This window comes from Pyrus communis, chromosome 8 (genome assembly GCF_963583255.1).
Source record: "Pyrus communis chromosome 8, drPyrComm1.1, whole genome shotgun sequence".
Taxonomy (NCBI): Eukaryota; Viridiplantae; Streptophyta; class Magnoliopsida; order Rosales; family Rosaceae; genus Pyrus; species Pyrus communis.
Window position 1 is genome coordinate 6,138,782 of NC_084810.1, and position 8,101 is coordinate 6,146,882.

The 8,101-nt window shown below is 39.4% G+C and overlaps 1 long non-coding RNA gene across 1 annotated transcript; it reads right to left on the reverse strand.

Moving 5' to 3' along the window:
- Positions 1–1,558: 1,558 nt before the first annotated feature.
- LOC137741440 (uncharacterized) lies at positions 1,559–3,211 on the reverse strand. The gene is made up of 3 exons (XR_011069296.1): positions 2,879–3,211; positions 1,871–2,123; positions 1,559–1,708 (listed from the first exon to the last, which is right to left on the reverse strand). It is a non-coding gene; the product is annotated as an uncharacterized lncRNA (long non-coding RNA).
- Between the last annotated feature and the right edge of the window lie 4,890 nt (positions 3,212–8,101).

An 8,101-nucleotide genomic window follows, 5' to 3' on the forward strand; every position in this document is an offset into this window, starting at 1 on the left:
GGTTTTATGATTGGATACTCACAAGTGAGTTTCAGGGTTCGGCATTCCGACGGCCGAACTACGTTTACCATCAAGACATACATCACGTTCGAGTACTTGTGCCCATACACCTTGGTCTCGATTCGACGTGCTTATACTCTCACGAATATAATCACAGTGACCGAATCGGGCTCGGACGATTTGTGAACTCCGCAGAATTAGCAACCTTGTCTTCAGGCTGTAGAACCCAGAGACCGAGAGTGTTCCTTCCTCGGTCGCAATCGCAAGTTAAAGAAGTCAGCGACGCGCTCAAAGCTACATCAACAAATTTTACTCCTCGGCCAGACTCGGCCGACGAGTTGGCACGCCCCGCATTCGACCGAAGGACGTAGTTAGGTTATTAGTTACTCGGCCTGCGCGCCACGTAGGTTTTGTAATTTTTAGGGTCAACAGATTGCATCTCTTGTCCGCTAGCCTTATGCGCTAAACTTTGTGAGCCATCGATTCTAGTAATATAGATTTGGAAGTTAGTGTCGTCGATTCATCTGATATAGATTTCAAACTAGACGAGAGAATCGGGGGCAAAAGTGGGTAAGAAAGAAACTTAAAAAGTAGAATAATAATGAGAAGTTGCAAATGGTACGTAGCTAATCATGGAGACAAGTATATATTCCAATAGAGAAAGCAAAATGTTGGTATAATCTTTGCTTCTGATAAGGGCATATGTTCTGCACCGAGTTGAGTGCATATGTTCTAGAACGATCATTTTTTATATTATATTTTGTCAACCATGTGGCATGGTTAATATTTTTTTTTTTTAACAGTGCTCTAAAAAGTCCTGCTTAGGCGTTAGGCGGTTGAGTTGGGTCTTTCATGTTGAACGGACCACACCTTAAATAATAAGACTGCATCTCTTGTGCGCTAGCCTTATGCGCTAAACTTTGTGAGCCATCGAGTCTAGCGATATAGAGTTGGAAGTTAGTGTCGTCGATTCATCTGATATAGATTTCAAACTAGACGAGGGAATCGGGGGCAAATGTTGGTAAGAAAGAAACTTGAAAAGTTGAAAAATAATGAGAAGTTGCAAATGGTACCTAGCTAATCATGGAGACAAGTATATATTCCAATAGAGAAAGCAAAATGTTGGTATAATCTTTGCTTCTGATAAGGGCATATGTTCTGCACTGAGTTGAGTGCATTTCGTTACCACAAGTAAGAATACCCGCACTTCGTTGCAGGTTTTAAAAACGTTTAAGTTGATAAATGAATAGCTAGAAACATAAGAACAGTTTTGTTCATTACTTAAATAGTAGAATATGTACATGGTAAATTTGTATCTATTCCACAATAACAACCTATGTACAACCAAAAAGGCCTATACTCAATTTCAAGATTGAGTTTAAAATCCTAATACAGCAGTAGCAAAGAAATCTGACATTTTAGTAGATGGGGGTTTGTTCAAAAGAAAAAAAATTCTTTCTCTGTTTTTCAAATTAGACACTAAATTCTTCAAGAGGCATAATTAGATAGTATCCACGTATATATTGATTATTTATTGATTATGTAATACTTATTATTGACTATTTATGATTCAATATTTAGTTCTCCACAATACATAGTTAATATATGATAATTACATAGAGATCAATGAACCATCAATATGAGATAATTTTGTAGAACTTATTAGAGTTTCTTATTGTGCCCCCATTGTGATTTAATCCTGGCTCCACTGCACAGAACAAATTAAAAATAAAAAAAAATAAAAAAAAATAAAAAAAATAAAAAAAGAGTTTAAATCCTTTCACATCACCTCCTTGATGAATAGTCTCAATGGATGAAGTAGCAAGATGAATATTATGAGAAACACAGAAAAACCGAAGATGAAAAGTACCAAAATCAGGGACATCAAGAAAAGAGGTCCAACTCCTTCATCAGTTTCTGATTTGCAACTGAATGAATGTTGGCTGTGTTTGGTGACTTCAAATCCACACTTGGCTTATCTAGCTGAACTTGCTTATGTCGTTTCCTGAGTTCACTGAACTCTTTCTTCAATTTGCGTAGATCAGTCTGCATTGCCTTCACTTCCACTTCCTGTTTATCGGACTCATTTAAGTCACGGATTGATCTCGCAACAATTTTGTAACCTACACAATCCGCTTGCAAATTAATAGAAAACAACTGCTGGTAGACTAGTCAAGAAACCCAAATCAATATGCTACACCATAGTTCTGAAGCTTCATGAAAACCAAACTTCACAAATTTTGAACAAAAGTTATGTTGGCACAATTCTATACAGCAAACCTACACAAAACAGATTCGTGAACCGCTATTCGCACCAACTCGTGCATGAAAAATTATCCAAAATAATGAATTATGGCTTATGACTAAATGGGTGTGGATTTAGGCTAAACCACGCACAAAGGACAACCAAAATAATTAGGTATTGAACATGTCATCCAAGTGAGTTAGAACCTCCTCACTTAGTGGAGATGAATGTTACATGACCGTAGTTTAGCGGCACATCCAACATGTTTTAAGACAACATCAACATCGAGTGTGTTCAAAAATCAGCAATGTAGTCTATGTAGAGTAACTTGGACATATGTGGTATATGTATGTAGAGTAACTATGACATATGTGGTATATGTTCGGGTTTCGCAAAACTACGTTAGCGCAAGGAGTACCGGTCGTCAAGTAAATTTCAAGCAAATTCTTTCTGGATTTTTTCCCCAATTTTATAATAAAGATATCAGCAAACCAAATAATATAAATACTTGCTTGGCAAAAATAAATATATAAATTTTTGTACAAAAATATAGCAGTATTCAGACACTTACCTAAGGCTATATCGACGCAATTTAATTTTCCAAAAAATGAGAAAATGACGAGGAAACAAAACCTGGGACGGTTTTGAGGCTCTCATGCGCTGTGTGTTTAACGATGCTGGAGCTGAACCGGACGATCTCTGCCCGGCCTTCCGTGTCCCCCAAATAATAATTCAAGTTACCCTGGACGGCCTTGTCTATTTGGGTAACGGCACCCGCCCGTACCCGTAAGCGGTGGGGCACAAGTTCTTGGCAGATGTTACATCGGGTGTGATTCGTTTGACCGAATCGGGTGTCGGCCACCGAGGTCCGAAGCTTTTCCGTTTCAGCGAATCGGTTGTCCCGGAGATGTAATCCCAAATCCCCATTTTTTCTCTGTAGCTCAAAGCGTCAGGCTTTCCTCTTTATCTTGGTGGCTTTATGAATAAGTGGGGAAGTTTGTGACTTGACTTTAACGCTATTATTAGACCCTGAGATTGGGACGTTTGGCGCCAATAGTAATAATACGTGTTTTGTGTATATTGCGTTTGTATCATTATTATGAAACGATATGGTTACGGTATATTTGTTCCATGTAAATGATTATAGAGATGAAGGCATGTTTAAAACTGCCTTTATAAGACGCACTTTCTGTCCATAATTGCTTTTTTCAAATTTGGAGGCACTTGCATTTAGAAGTGCTTTCACGCTTTTCTCTGTTAGAAGTGTTTTTTAATATTTTTAGGGTGCGTTTGTTGCACTGGACTGTCTCGGACTAGATTAGCTTCAAGGATTAAGCTGGACTGGCTTAGACTAGATTAAGCTGGACTAGTTTAGTGAAGCGTTTGGTGCAGTGTCGGACTCAGAAGTTGGATAATTATCTAACTCAAATATTATATTATTTTATCTATATTTATTAATATTTTATTATTAATTTATCATTTTATTTGTTTCTAGAATCATATACTCTTCTGTAAGGGCCAAAATCTTTTTATTTATTTATTCCTAAAATTATCTCTCTCTACCCTATTCCTCTTTTCCTCCGCCATTCTCCCTCTCATCTCCTTCTTTTTATTCTGTTTCTCCATTTTTCCAAAATATTCTTCCTCTCTCTGCAACTTCTCCCTATTTTCTTCCGGCAACTCTCTCCTTCCCCTCTCCTTTTTTTCCCTTCGTCCACTTTATCCCTAACCTCTCCCTCTTTTCCTTATGCAGAAGATTCGCATGGAGGATTCATCGGAGCTCTCCACGCAGTGCCTCCTGATTTTCTCGAAAAATCTCAGGATTCTCTGGTGATTTTGCCTTTTTGTTTTGAATTTATGTGGGGATTTGCAGGTGCTTGAGCATTTGGTACGCTTTCGGTCCCGACTTGCGTCTGGGTTGCGCGCGAATGCAGAGATCGACGGCGAGCTTCTGGTGATGGTTGTCTGGTGGTGGTCTGGTGGTTGCAACCATGACGCTTTTGCTGAGAAAGAGAGTGAATTGAACGGAGAAGAAAGGAAGGGAATCAATGGATTGTTTTTCAGTTTTGTTTGAGGTCTGGGTTTAGGCTTTTGGGTGGCATAGTGAAGGCCCAAGGGAGTGGGCAAAGGTGCGGATCAGAAGGGAGAGGGCGAAGGAGTAGGGAGACGACGAGGGACCAGCGGCGGGGGAGAGAACGGGACTAGCAGTCCGCTTGAAATTGAGGGGTCTCCTTAAGAACGTTTAGCGAAACGTTCAGTCGGGGCGAGTCCCCTTTAGTCCCATTAAACCTAATCCTTGTCCAGACCAAACAAGGGACTACAGTCTAGTCTAGTCCAGTCCCCCTTAATCCGGTCAAACAAACGCCCCCTTAAGGGTTTTGAATTTGTAAAAGCATTTTAGTCAAACAGTTGTTTTTTTTTTTTTTTGAATCAAGAAGAATAAATTAAGAGGAAAAACCACAAGTACAACTGTTCCTTGCCTAATCAAACTGAAGGGTATGAAGAGGAAATGAATGAGTACAATGATCCAAAATATGACAATCAGTAATAATAAGATCATGGCGAGCGAAGGTATCCACCACAAAGTTAACCTCTCAATTAATATGAAAAACAGTTTTTTCTTGTTGCATATAGTTTTATACAAGCGATATTAAGGGAATACAACTCGAACACACAAACCCCTTGCACTATTACTTTAAGCCATTTTTCGTTTTCAAAACAACAGCAGCTTGAGGCTTAAGAAATACACAATCGTAAGTCCCGAACAAACAAAAAATAATTATCTTTTGAAAGTTTTGTTTATCTGAACTCAACCTTTCTCGGCAGTGGTCGGTTCCATTTGAAAGTTTTGTTTTGTGGAAATAGACACTAATTATCTTAGTTGGAAGACATGATCATGTTACGACCTTCCTTGCCTTTTCGGATCACTTAATACTGTGTCCATATATGCTATACCAATGTACGTTTTTGGCACACTAATAACATCTTACTCTTGTATATCCTTGCCTCTTGACATGGTGTAAGTGTATGTTTTTGTGATGTAGAAATATGTGTATGGTAGTGATCCCGGAGATTATATATATCATCAACTTGGCATTCCATTTCCCACTTTGGAGTTAATGACTTGGAGCATTCCTTGGTTTCATATGGATGCAATTCTCCGAAGGCAGAATCGGCATGATGAACTTTGGACCTCTTTTCTTGACGTCCCCGAGTTCGGTAACTTCATTGTCGGTTTTTCTGTGTCTCTCATAATATTCATCTTGTTACTTCATCCATTGAGACTGTTCATCATCAAGGAGGTGATGAGAAAGGATTTGAACTCATTTTTTGTTTGTTTTTGTTGTGTGATTCTGAAGAACTGTACTTTAGAGTTCTTTACATCTTAAACCATGCTTTATTTTTTGTTTGTTCGGGACTTACGATTGTGTATTTCTTAAGCCTCAAGCTGCTGTTGAAAACGAAAAATGGCTTAAAGTAATAGTGCAAGGGGTTTGTGTGTTCGAGTTGTATTCCCTTAATATCGCTTGTATAAAACTATATGCAACAAGAAAAAACTGTTTTTCATATTAATTGAGATGCTAACTTTGTGGTGGATGCCTTCGCTCGCCATGACCTTATTATTACTGATTGTCATATTTTGGATCATTGTACTCCTTCATTTGCTCTTCATGCCCTTCCATTTGATTATGTAAGGAACAATTGTACTCGTGATTTTTCCTCTTAATTTATTCTTCTTGATTCAAAAAAAAAAAAAAAAAACCAACTGTTTGACTAAAATGCTTTTACAAATTCAAAACCCTTAAAAATATTAAAAAACACTTCTAACAGAGAAAAGCGCGAATGCACTTCTAAATGCAAGTGCCTCCAAATTTGAAAAAAACAATTATGAACAGAAAGTGCTTCTTATATAGGCAGTTTTAAACATGCCTTCATCTCTATAATCATTTACATGGAACAAATATACCGTATGACACGCCCCGACCCCGATATTCTCCGAATACCAGGATAGGCACGTGCTGGCCGACACCCGAGGGTGACGAAAGCCATTTATTGAGTGCAAATGCTGAAAACAAGGGATATATAAGACTTATAAATATAAAAGAATAATGAATATGCAAATAAGGACCGTGTTCAGAGCACACCTCTAATCTAGAACACTAAAAGAAAATAATATAAAATTGAATGAAACAAAGGAGTGGGTCCTACACCGAGAGGACTTGAAGATGCCGATGCGGAAGTGCCTGGACGTCGGGATTGTATGCCTCGATTCTAAGTCCTGAAGGGGGCGCAAAACAAACATGAGTGGACCAAGTTGATATATATATAATAAAACAGTTATCAACATACTAACCCCCAGGTTTTATGAAAACACATATATATAATGATAAACATAGGTTTTCCGAAACCTAGCATGTCGTGCAGTGTCTCAAATCATAATTCGGATAAATAATAAACACTAGTGAATGTCCGATATAACTCTTCAGGTCTCATGCCGACTCCCCGTCTGCTCAGCCGGCTCTGAGCAGACAGTCAGAGGAAAATACACTTCAGGCCCCTTGCCGGCTCCCCGTCTCTGAACAGACAGTCAGAGCAAAACACACTCCAGGCCATATGCCAACATCAAACCGTCGCCCTGGTCTGACCGGATCTATCCCTACGTCCCGTAGCGGAAATGACCACTAGGTAAGTACAAAACCAGTGAACATACATATATTGAAAATCAACTTCATAGTATAAAGTCATGCATCATCTATACTATAAAGATGTGTTCTAAACATGTTCTAAATATCATATCGTCATCCATCAGATATTCTATAAAATCATGGGTTATAGGAAAAATAGTAATAATTCAAACTAGCCTTAGTAAGCATGTTATCTCAAAACGTTTCATAAAACATAATCGTAAAGTCATGCTTTTCTGTGTATGCAATTCTACCATTAAAACATGCATTTTTAGAAGGGGTCCACTCACAGTACTTCGCCGTCGAAAAGCCACGCTACTAGCGAAGACGGAAACGCCACAATTAAACGCCCCTAAGCACATAAAGGGTACATTTAATCAAACTCTACTCAAACAATTGAATTTGGGAAAACGGATATCGGAAACGGGTTCGGGACGTCGAAATTAGCCTAGGAGGGGTCCCGCACGAAAACCAAAAAGTCAACGGTCAAAGTCAACGTTGACAGTCGACCGGTCAAAGTCAAAGTCAACGATGACCGTTGACCGGATCAACGGTCAGACCGGGTCCGGGTCAACAGGTCAAACGGGTCACGGTCACGGGTCACGGGTCAGGGCTTTAGGGTTTTGGGTTAGGGTTTTGGGCTAGGGTTTTAAATGGGTTGGGTTTGGGTAAAAACAGAAAATGGGTTTGGGTTTTTGAACCTCACGGCCCAAGGCCTAATTTAAAAGGGGAAATGGGTTTGGGCTGCAACCAAGGCCCTAAGGCCTTTGGGTTTTTAAAATGAAACAAAACAAAAATAAAAAGGAAAAGGTTTTGGGTTTTGGGCCAGAGACCAAACAGGCCTAAGGCCTGTGTGAGGGTGGAGAACGGCCCGAAGGCCTGGGTGCGCCGGAGAAGGACGCCGGAATTCGGCCAGAAAATTCCCAAGCTCTGTTGGAGCTCAAAACTTAACCAAAACATGTCATTTAATATACCAAATTGAAGCCCCGAAGGTAAGGAATCGAAATATACCTTGGTTCTCGTCATTGTGGCCGGAGTTGGCCGGAAAACAGCCTGGAAGCCACGGGTGTCCGCCGGAAACTGGGTAAGATTCAAATGAGCATAACTTCTTCAATACTCAATGAAATTGAGTGAAACAAAAAGGAAAGTTGTAGTACTCAGCGAGACGAAG